The sequence below is a fragment of the Abramis brama genome (assembly GCF_963993115.1).
Source record: "Abramis brama genome assembly, chromosome: 18".
Classification (NCBI taxonomy): Eukaryota; Metazoa; Chordata; class Actinopteri; order Cypriniformes; family Leuciscidae; genus Abramis; species Abramis brama.
In genome coordinates, this window is record NC_139980.1 from 508,539 (window position 1) to 520,959 (window position 12,421).

Below are 12,421 nucleotides of genomic sequence, written 5' to 3' on the forward strand. Positions count from 1 at the left end.
TCAATGCTGGATTATGGTGATATTTTATACATGGAAATGCTGGATTCAGTAAATCATGCAACACTAAGATTTGTAACTAATTGTCATTTCCGTACTCCTCATTGTAGCGTGTGTGAGAGTGTTGGTTGGATCTTTGCTCAATCGCAGGCTGGAGCGCTGGTATATTTCTCTTTTTAAGGCCATACTGTGTAAACTGCCTCCTCATGTTCTCTTCTGACTCCTAAAGTCACTACCTGGAAACGTAATCTTCCATCACATGGGCAAATCATGTATGATATCCCACGAATGCGAACTGTTTTCGGTGAAAGTGCCTTTAAAGTTTTTGCACCTTTTTCCTGGTATAAATTGCAGAATCAGCTCAAATTTGACTATTTACCGACAATGACAGTTTAAGGATAAAGGACTACTGTACTTGAGTAAATGCACGTGCTGATACTGAGCGCTGCTGGTGATGATGTTGAGATGATGTTAAATTGCCAATTGTCTGTATATATATATATATATATTTTTTTTTTTTTTAAATATGAAACTACTATTCTGCTGTCTTGGCCAGGACTCACTTGAAAAAGAGATTTTAAATCTCAATGGGATTATTTCCTGGTAAAATAAATGTAAATAAATAAATAAACAGTAAATACGGTTCACCCTATGTCATGTTTTGAACTAGATCAAAAAAAGTTCAAGACAAACTTTGATGTTGGTTTGAGGAAGCCTGATCAGAAAGTTTGAAGTAGTTTTAAAAGCGTGAAGTTTGAATGTTTTGGAGGCCATGCAGTCTATCAGAAAAACTGATTGATATTCTGGATGGTTGCTAGGATGTTGCTATGCAGTTGGTAGCATACTCTGGGTGCTTGTGTTCGGGATACCTCCCTGAAATTACTTTTTGCAGGTTGGGATGTCTGCAATGCATAAACAGGTAAGTGGTGATACTTGAGATCATCAGCAGATGAGATAGATGTGTATTGTTAAATTTGAGTCTTTGTTTGAGTGCACAGAAGAGAATAATGCTTGGATGACTGGAGGATGATTGGAAATAGCAGGATCTAGCAAGGTAGTCTGGACCATTAAACAGGGAAGTAATAATAAGTGTGTGTGTGCTCTGTATAATGCTGGTGATGAATGCTAGATGAGTTCCAGGTGTGTGTGGATAGGTACCAGGGAGGATGATGGGAAATGCAGTCCTTGACACTTACGTTTACTTTATAAAATTCCATAAAAATGTCACATAAAAAGACCACAAAATGACGGTGGCTGTTTGTAAAATTATAGGCCTTTTACTTGCTTAAAAAAAACTCCAAACTATCAATCAGACGGCAGAAGACACATAGTAGATTCTGTGCAACAGGTTTTCCAGCAGTTTCATCATGTTGATCAAATATGACGGTTTACAGGGTTCAGTTTAGCCTATGAGACGACTGAGTGCAGACTGTTGCAGTGACAACACTAAACACAGCTAACCGGAAACTCACCTTTGACCCCGCGTCCCAGTCTAATGACGCTGGGTGCTAGAGAGGTTGGTGGAGACACAACAATTACAGCAAACACCAGATGATTTGTTGAACCATCACATGTTGCAGACCCTGAAAACTCAACAAATCAACATGCTGATTCTGGCAGACACACGAGAGCACAACAGCCCTCCAGCTCCGTCCTTCACGGCCTCAAAACGGCCTGCAAATCAACACAACAAATGCTGTTTGAAGTCAAATAACTTCTCTTTTCTTTCACTGATTTGCAGTTAAACAAGCTCTTAAAAGAAATCACACAAATATCTTGGCTGTAGGATTGTGTAGAGGTGTCAAGCGGCATTCCTGCGGTTAACACACACGATTCTTCATCAGACTGTTCCAGATGTTAAACATTATTCATGTCCAATTCACAGTGCTTAAAGGTGGATAACTAATGATGTCACCTGACAGAATAAAAAAATGCAGCAAATGGTAAAATTATTTGAATTTATGATTATCATAACGAATAAAATATATAAAAATATATAACAAATAACAGTTTGCAATATCAAGCAAGCAGCATAACTTATTTATTTCTTTTTACGGCTGTTTTTATTTGTAATTATAATAATAATTTTACCATTTGCTGCATTTTGTTATTCTTCCAATTAATTACTTTAGTGTCTAATGAATCGAAAGTGCCCACACATTTTCACAGGAAAAAAGCTTATTTCTGCATTGGAACTGAAGGTGAATAGAGAGAAATCTGAGCCAAATGAGTCTCTGGGATCTTCGGCTCTCAAGCCAAATATGTTGGGTGATCAGACGTCCCGTTTTTCCCGGGACAGTCCCGTATTTTCAGTCTATTTTTAGTGTCCCGACTTATTATGAAACAATCATGTTTTGTCCTGCATTTCTTCTTTCCTAAATTGTCTTTGCTAGGTGATCATAAAGCGAGTAGTAGTTTTCTTTTACGCAAGAATGGCCTAATCAAAGGTAGCCAATCACGTCATAGTATATTATTCTAGAAACAGAACTGCCATCCAATCACAATTGGTTATCGATTAACTTGCAGTTAGTGAAGGCAAGATATTAGAGAGCGTATCTTCAAAAAGAGTTAATCAAGTTATTATGCTCAGTAAATTGAACTCAAAAATAGAACTCAATGTAGTATCTCACTGAATGACACACAACAGAAGCACGATCCCAAATCCAGTTCTCTTTGTGCCTGAATAGTCAAATACAGTAAATGCCCATCATGTGGAGTATCTCACGTAAATACAGCCGGTTATGGCTTAAGTGAACATAAACAGCTCAGTGAAAAACTGATATGTCAGAAGCAAAAAAAAATATTTTATTTCATAATTGCTATGGTTAGTTAGTGTGCATTAGTTCATTGATTACCCTCACCTGTTCCTTGTTTCACTCTTTCGTCTGTGTGTTTATAGCCCTTAGTTTGAAATGTTTGTTGTCTGTTCTCGTTGATTTTTATGGTTTAGTTACCTGTGCTCCGGTATTCCTGCACTCCTACGCTTTTCGGATCTAGTTTGTTTTGTTTTTGTTTTCCTTGAATAAACGTTCTGTTGGAAGAGATCCTTAACTCTCCTCTCCTTGCGTTTAACCACATCATGACAGAAGAACGGACCTAACACAAATGGATCTTCCAGCTGTACGTCTCCTCCTCCTCATCCATGGGAATCGCTCCTTCAGGCATTATACCTGCGTTAATTTAATAACTGATGATCTTTACAACAGAATGAAACAACACTGAACTGACTTCAGCTGAACAATGACACTATTTTCTTTTAGAGCCGCTGTACAGCCGAAATGAACTCCGTTTTGCATCATTGAATCATTTTCCTGTTATCACTGTAAAGCTGCTTTAAAACAATATGTATTGTATAATGTGCTATATAAATAAAGGTGTCTTGACTTAACTAGAGCGGACTCTCCTCTAATCCTCCTGATCCGCCAGCTCTTCTTGATCCTCCAGCTCCACCGGCATGTCCACGGCCTCCTGGTCAACCCGAATTTATCATTGTCTATGGACTGGATCTCAGTCTTCAGCTCTGCCACATCCCTCGAGCCCAGGACTCTGCATTGGCTCGGCCGTAGTCTTTCATCCCTCCAGAGTCCCTCGTCCTTAGCAGAGATGGTGCGCACCTCAATAACAGCAGGTCAAGAAAGGGGTTATGGGTTCAGTGAACTAGTAGATTAAAGTAAAGAAATTAGCAGAAAAGAGCAATTTCATTTGTAGGAGTGTACTACTATAATAGTGCAATAAATTAAAGATGTTTTTTTGCAATTTGAACATGCTGAATGCTTAGATGAAACGCAAGTATCAAACGCAAAATGCAAGTAACTTTGTGGGCGGATCTCGGCGCTGTTGCTGTTATACCGGCGGGATAAATGACTCTTGCGCCCGACGCAAATCTAAAATGTGTTGGTCTGAAGTCGCTTCATTACTCATAGGTGTGGTTTGACGTAACGTGAAATAAACCAATCAGAGCGACATCTCACATTCCCTTTAAGAGCAGGCGCGCTTGTTCCACGGCGGATTGCTATTATAACGGCCAGACGCGGTTCACAGCCGAGGAGACCGACGTTCTCGTCAGGGCCGTAAAACACAGGGAAGTGACATTGGGGATGGAGAAACACACCCAGATTAGCTTCGGTTAAACAGGCGTATGATAATTTGGGTAAATGTGTAAGCTAGATTTATGCCTATTTTTCCACATCTTCATGGACACCACAATGATTTCCCTCGTGTGGTAATATTTTTCCTTGTAATAATGTATGGTTTTTTCAAAAATGAAAACTGCTGCATCTGTGTAGATGAGAGAATCAAAGTGTGTGTGTGTTGTGCACACGCTACATTATGGCCAAGCATGCGCCCTTAAAACAGCCTCTGAATAACATGTGCAACGCGCCACTGACTTTAGACGAGGTTTCTCCTGGTCTGTGGCGGAATTGTTTTCTGAAACTGCAAAATAGCACCAGGGAACGTTTGCGCCGGAACACGCCTCCTCTTTTCGCTGAACCGCCCCCGGGAGCGCAAGTTCATTCCCTAATTTACAGACGTGCGTCTGTGGAGGGAAAAGTCCGCTGTGCGTCGGGTGAGAAATAGGAATGACACACGCGTCGCTGTACAAACTCTATTGCGCTGGGTGTAAGATAGGGCCCATAGTCTGGAATACAAGAGAAATCGTCTGGGTCAGTCTTATGATGGGACTGCTGTCACGAGTGGCAAGCATTGTGGTGTACAGACACCTGTGAAGCAAATGGCAAAAAAAGCCTTTTATGCTCACTGCCTCGAGCTTGTGCTGACAGTAAAAGCCATCTCATCAACTTCGACGATTGAGTGACACACGGTGGACTTAATGGACAGGTTGCCAGCAGTACGACGAGTCCTAGAAGAAAGAGCACGGGAACAAACTAGGGAAAGGTCAGTAGATGCCCAAGGCCTTCTGTTCCAAACTGACTAGGAGTCTTTAAACTTTTTGCAGATGCAAAATTCCTCTCTGACATGCTCCAGTCTTCATGTCTTGATTTGGCAAAAGCAGTAGACCTAGTGAAGACACTCATTTTGGACATTGTAAATTATAGGAATGAGCAGGTATTTGATGATCTCTTGACAACAGTTTTTGGTATTAGCAGTGTAATATCTGTATAGAAACCATTCCCAAACGAAAGAGGAAGTTAAGCTCTGTCATGTCCGCAGTGAGAGGTCAGGCAGTTCTGAAGAGCAGAGAGTTTTCCAGAGCAGGGATATTTCACCAGGATTTGGACATGATGCTAAATGAGCTGAGGATTTTTAGAAAAAAAATGGTGACATAATGAGGGGTAACCAAGCTCTAAATCCATCTAGCGAAACATGCTGTGAGAATAATGTTCTGTTTCCTTTTGCTAGGATGAATGAGTCTGAGCTTGAAGACCTTGTAACATGTGCTATACAAAATAAAGATATTGTTGGATTGAAAGAAAGTCAGAAAGACAGAAGTCATACATAGAAAAGTCAGAAACCATGCAGTATATTAGACCCAGCTGTTTTTGTTGAGCCATATAAAGATGTTTTCCAGGAATTCTTTAGGCTGTGTAAAACTGCAGTTACAGTCAGTTCTGCTGTATGTGAAGAGTGTAGACAAGCTAAATCACTCAATCTTGATACGTTTGAGGATATCTTTGCTAGAAATCACAAGAACTCTAGGTTTCAACTTCTATAATCTGATATTGTTTAGAAGGTTCTTGCTTTTTATTGGTAAACAAAGTAAGTTTTCACCTGTCAGTGTCCAGAGATTTAGCACGTGGGATTTTATTTACAAAGGAGACATAGGATGATCATGACATCTGGCCTTTTGGATCTAGTTTATTTTGTTTTTGTTTTCCTTGAAAAAAAAAAAAAGGGTACCATTGGAAATTATACTTTTCTTTCTTTGCATTTAACCATGACACTTACGACACAATCAAAATAAAAAAAGTTCGGTAACACTTTATTTTGATGGTCCCTTTTGAACATTCTGTTGACTATAAGTAGCTTTGCAACTACATGTCAACTAACTCTCATTAGAGTATTAGTAGACTCTCTGCTTAATATCTGCTAACTCTTTATTGTGATGATCCTCCAACAGACACTCTACTGACTATAAGTAACTTTGCAGTTGCATGTCAACTTATTCTAACCCTACCACTCTACTAATACTCTACTAATACTCTACTAATACTCTAATGAGAGTTGATAGACATGCAGGTGCAACGTTACTTATAGTCAACAGAAAGTGTTAAAGGGAACATCAAAATAAAGTGAAACCAAAGGTCCTTCTGTACTGGGAATATTATGTTTTTAAATAATTTCACATGATGTGGTGATGCGAGGGGAATGAATTATTACTGAATGAGTAAATATTTTGATAAATAACACATTTAATACAAAACATCCTGCGGTATATAAGTAAAAAACAAATGCATTTTATTTCTTTGTACATTATATAACAACAACTTGTAAAACAGACAAACAAAAAAGGTAAGCAGCATGGTAATATACTAGGCGCAGACTTGTATTGAATTTACCCTGCACTCACGTCATCTCTGGATCTTTCCTGAAGAAGCTGGAGGATTTAGAGGATTCGTTGACTTTCACCTGAGAGTTGCACTCCAGCCAGATGTAATGAACACTGAATAGTTCACAGAATATACATTTGCACAATTACACTCTGACTACTTGCAGTTATTGCAAAAGATACAATACCATGAACTTCAAAACTTACTTCGGTAAATCCAAAACATTGAAACAGTCTGATAATGCCGGCTGTCTTACGGAGATAACTTTTATCGGTTTTATTGGGAAACTTTGAGGTTATTTTAATTATTTCCTTCAAAGTCAAAACATAAATGGAATAACTAGCTGACACATAATCAATGACGCGAATCAATATCATACCATATGTGCCTCATCAGATCATGTCCTAATGAGAGCCGTGGAGCATTTATTAACATATGGCGTCTCTCTGAATCAAATCTCTTTTCCGAGGTCAAACTTTGATCCTGGAGATTTTGTGTCTTTTTGGAAAGTTGTTTTCTTCAGTCAGCAGGAGTCTAGACCTCCAGCACAGTAAAGCTCACCAATATTCAACCCATCTGTCCAATATATAAAACATTAAATTAGTGCCGAACACTGTCACTTAATCAAGATTTATGTGACACTCAAATGAAATATTCTCAACACGAAGTCACACAGTGAGGACTGGGAGTGAAAACCCTGTCCTTCATCAAAGTCAAGCCTATTTTTTTCTCATTAAAACTTAACAATGGTGACATTGATATTGATTGCTAACTTTGAAGTAGAATAATTACAAAGTGTGCCTAAAAAATATAAAATCTGAGCCTCTTGTCATGTTTGAATCAGAATTCCAACCAGGGCTGAGAGAATGATAGATGCTTTTATTTCTGTATTCATGCAGTCTGTTTATTCCTCTCTTTGTTGGAATATTGTTAGAATATCACTCAGGCTAATCAGAGAAGCCTTCAGCATGGGGATTTATAAAGAGTCCCTGTAAAACTCTACTAAAGTATAGTCCAGAGACTCATCTGTGTATGATCCACTGACCCACGAGACAGCAGAGGCCAGTGTAGATCAACAGTCCAGTGGAAATGGCCAGAGATTTCTTCAAATACACTCAGCCCTTTTAACATTATACGTACTGGGTTCCGCAGTTAAATATCAGAACAGAACAAAATACAAATGTGCCTGATCTGATCTCACACAAACCAATAAAAAGGCCAACACACAGCAAAGGTTTATCTATTAGTCCTGTTGAGTGATTGTCCCAGTATTTGTCAAACAGGTCTTGACATTTCTTCTAGTGAAACGCTACTTCAAGAGGTCGATAGGATGAAAGTAGACTCACTCCCACTCACTTCAGACTGACAGTAAGGGGGTGGGGGTAAGATGTGTCACCCCTCTAACAAACTGTACCATTATTCTATTGACCTTATTGGGAATGAAAGCGAGGCTGGGTGGGACAGACGTGCATCTCTTCAATGGGCTGTACTGTTATTTAATGTGTTTTTGGATTGTTCTGCTCATGAAACACTGGAAAAATATCTTTCCAAGAATTTTTCAGTTGACAAAAAACTCCCGACAATATAAGGCGTGGAAAATTGTAAGTAGGAGCTTTATACAGCTTTTTACAGCGGATGCCACTGGAAACACGGCAAGTCTATCCCTCACAGCCTCACTCTCACACCTGTCATGGCGCTGCTCTGAATAAGGTCTATTGTGACCATAAAGGGCTCATCAGTTTGGCTACTATGCAATTTGAGCATGTGTAATTATGCAAAATTGACAATATAAAACTTATTAGTGGTGAAGAGGCTGGCTGTTACAAGGTCTATATCTCAGTAACTACACCTACTGTAAACTTGATTTTTTCGTGATTTGTTTGTGGAATATTCTCAGGTTTACGTTTCGTGAACTGAACTACATCAGCATTAGCCTCGAAGACACGAAGAGACCAATGTCTCTCGCTCTTACTGGACTATTATCTCAAAACCATAATGATGAGCTTTCATTTATCCAAAACACATCGACTCTGAGCTGACACCAAAGGTCAAAGAAATAAGAAGTTCATCATGTCTTGCTATAATTACTCGAATGATCTCAAGTCACACCTAAAACGTGAAAGTTTTGCAGTGATAAGCTCATGGCTTGTAGTTTCCTCGAGTTGGCGTGATGTTTGAGAGTGCAGACGGTGTGGAGAGAGCTCCACCAGAGCCCTGCGGTCGTGCCCTCAGGACCGTCTGCGTCTCGGCTCTGGTACTGTGATGTTCTGTACGAGAGGAAGTGGGCAGAACGAACTGAAGACTTCTCGCTCTGAACACCGCACGACTCAGAAGAGGAGAGAGCTGTTAATCTGGTGGTAATTCAGTTTGTCGGAGTCAAGGTCATGTTTTTCAGCTTCTGATGGGTCGCTAAATGACCTTCGCTTTTAATGGCACTGACTCACTCGTATGGTTTTCTAGTCGGTGCCATACTCTTGAATCTGACACACATGCGCTGGCTTCAGTTTAATCAGCAGAGATGATTAATGTCATGACATCATATCACTTCATGTACGCCGCTTTATGATCTCCATCTAAGAAGTACAGGTTTCTGCACTTGAGCTGGCAGAACACAGACGTTTCTCAGGTACGTTTGAGCATCACATGTGTCAGAATTCATGATCTATGAGTCATTCACTAGTTCGCCTGCCCGTTCAGCCTTAAAGGTTAATAGTAAACCAGCTTGCTGTGTTAGGAGGAGGCTGAACCCGAGGCTCGGCTCGAGCTCCGAGTTAACCCTGGGAGGTTCATATACAGCTATTAGGTCGTTTCTAAGGTGTTCTAAGGTTGCTAGGGCTTTTTGATTACCCACTAATGGAAAACTGTCAGTCCGACCAATTAGATAAGACACACTAAAGGCTTGTTCACACCGATGATTATAATGGACTATAATGATAACTATAACTCTAAAGTTTTAAAGTAATGAAATAGAATTAGCAGCAGTCTTTTCTCCTCTATTGTGCCGTATATCCGAGTGAAACGCTTCAGGAACAAGAACAAATGTGGGCGGGGCTTGATTGTGTCTGTGAGGAATTGATTGGATGGTTGTGGTTTGCTATTGGCTGATCTCATGTGATTGACAGGTTATAGCACCGCCCTCGTCATCAGAGAAAAGATGCTGAAAGAGGAACTTATTCTGATTCAAGATTATTAAAACAATAATGATGTGCACCGATAAATCATTTAGAATAAACTCAGCAATATTCCATTAAAAAAACATAATCAATTTTGATTTCATGGTGACGTTAATAATCATTCTAATTATATGAGAATAGGGTTTCATTCGTTAATATGTTAACTACATTAGTTAACATAAACTAACAATGAGAAAAGAGCCTCCAAAGTATTTATTGACAACTCAAGACAACAGACGAACAGTGTTTGGGGATGGAAACTCTAGCAGGAGTTATTCAGTCAGAAAGAGTTTATGGATTTTGAACTCTAAGCAATAACTCTTTTATACAATAACCGTATGCTGGATTTGTCAAGACAGCCTAATGATTTAGATGCGGTGCTGTTTCAGAAATATCTCACATGATCTCACTGTCCACTGTCCAGAATCCATGAGTTTAGCCCACATCTCAGCATGTAGCCTAGCAACATGAGCGGATAAATGAAGCCTCGGTCGCTGCCACAGATCCAGCGAACGCTGTGTGTGTGTGTGTGTGTGTGTGTGTGTGGGTGATTAGTGAGCTTTATGAGGAACGGGTCTTCTGAAACGCTCCTGCGTGCCAGCACACCCTGCCAGCTGAATCACCCTGATGCAGATCATCACAACACTAACCATCATCGCTGGAACACACTCCTGTCTCGCAAGACATTCGCTGTTGTTTAAGTGATATAATCTCTATTAGGGGAATTGTGACGCTTTTTTTGCTTTTACAAGCAGAGCAAATAATGGATGGAAGTAGAGCCAGTGCAGGTAAAGCAGGAGCGCTGTCATACTTCCATGACTAAAGTAAGCATAAAGTTCATCTTAATCTAGCAGCCACCGGTGTCATACAAATGATCAGAACCAGTGTCTCACTTTACCCCACTGTTACACCTGTACGGATATGAGGATACATCAAGATGCACTTTGTTTCATGTAAATGGGACAATAACATCTTATGATATTAACATCTCATCTTTACCTCTTTAGGCTCAGAATACGAGCATTTAGAGATGCTGCATGACATGCTGTGGATCAGTAAATAGAGCGTTACCGTTCTGTTGGCCAATGGACAAATATCCAAAGAAAATAACTATCTACTAAAGTTTGTAAACAGTAACAATTTGTAATAATCTGAAGGATTATTTAATTTGAATATCCAAGATTAGCAAATTAAAATGCAATTCAGTCTCATTTTCTACTTTACATGAAATCTATTAGCCAATTATTGCAAGCAATACTGAATAAGGAATAAAGATATTAAATAAAGAATATGTTAAGTGTAGTTGTTGAAAGGACAGATATTAAATATGTAAAATCTTTTATTTTACCTGATATTTAGAAAGGGCTCATGATGTACAACTGCATCTGACTGACAGATGCACATGGGAAAAGTCTAACACTACAAACCGTTGTTTCATTTCCAAGTGAATGTTCTAGATCAGGGATGGGCAACTTCGGTCCTGGAGGGCCGCTGTCCCTGCAGAGTTTAGCTTCAACCCTAATCAAACACACCTGAACAAGCTAATCAAGGTCCTCAGGATTACTAGAAAATTACAGGCAGGTGATATTTCAGGGTTGGAGCTAAACTCTTTAGGACAGTGGCCCTCCAGGACCGAAGTTGCCCATCCCTGCTCTAGAGTAAATGGCGAGTAAAATGAGTCAAAGCAAATTCATCCAGGAACCAAAACCATAGAAATGCTTTGGAGAAAGATTAGCCATGAATTATGAAATTAGTCAACATTCCAACTGTGGGGTGAAGTGTGTTTGGTGCTCCGGGGTAAGATGTGCCAGTGGCTCGCTTTAAATTGATAATGAATGTGGTTTCACTACATTGAAATATTCTGCAAAGTAAACCTTTTCATAACATGAGGTGAGCCTAAACTTTAGTTTTTTTTAACTCGTTCCCCTCCATTAACGGACATTTCCGGCTTTTCCGTGTTTCCACTGTTATAAGGTAGGGGGCGCTAATACACATCTTGAGAAAGAGTCCTGACTCTCCTGATCAAGAAACAGAAATGAGCGTTACATGTGATGATACACATGTCAAATAACATGATCATCAAACATTAAACAGCATATAAATCAAATCTGCCTAATGTTACTGAATGAAATGAATGAAATGTCGATGAGCGACAGGACTGTGAAGCTTTAGGGGTGTTGATGGACTCCATCTACTCCATCTGTGATTTGATCATCGCTCTGAATCTGATCTGGATGTAGTCTTTGATAAAACAAAACGTGATTTTCTCAGCTTTTTGCTCAAAATGTTGCTTTTTTTAATGAAACTAACCCACATTCAAGTGTTGATGAAAAAAACTAGAAAAATGCATGAAGCTAGAATATATATTTTTATGTTTAAAAGCAGAGGCTCTGTTGTTTATTTGGATATATTGTATGTTCAGATATTCATACACACAAATATTCTGGGGGCCGTAAAACTTCTGTGAAAATGATAAAAAATTCTGGCGGGGAAAGAGTTAAAAGCTTCTATCTGCATAGCAGTGTGTTATAGATGCTCATGGGAGACACCCTGAAATCGTTTAATCTCATTTATCCAAATGGAGCAGAAAGTGCCACAGCTCGAGTCTAAACATGAGAGATTCCTGATGGATTTTCAGTCCTGTGCGAGTAAGAATGGAGGGTCTTCTCCGATGGCCTGAACTCCGGGGAACAAGCGTGTTCTGGGAGGTCGGCTGTAATGATCCTGATGATTGGGAACCCG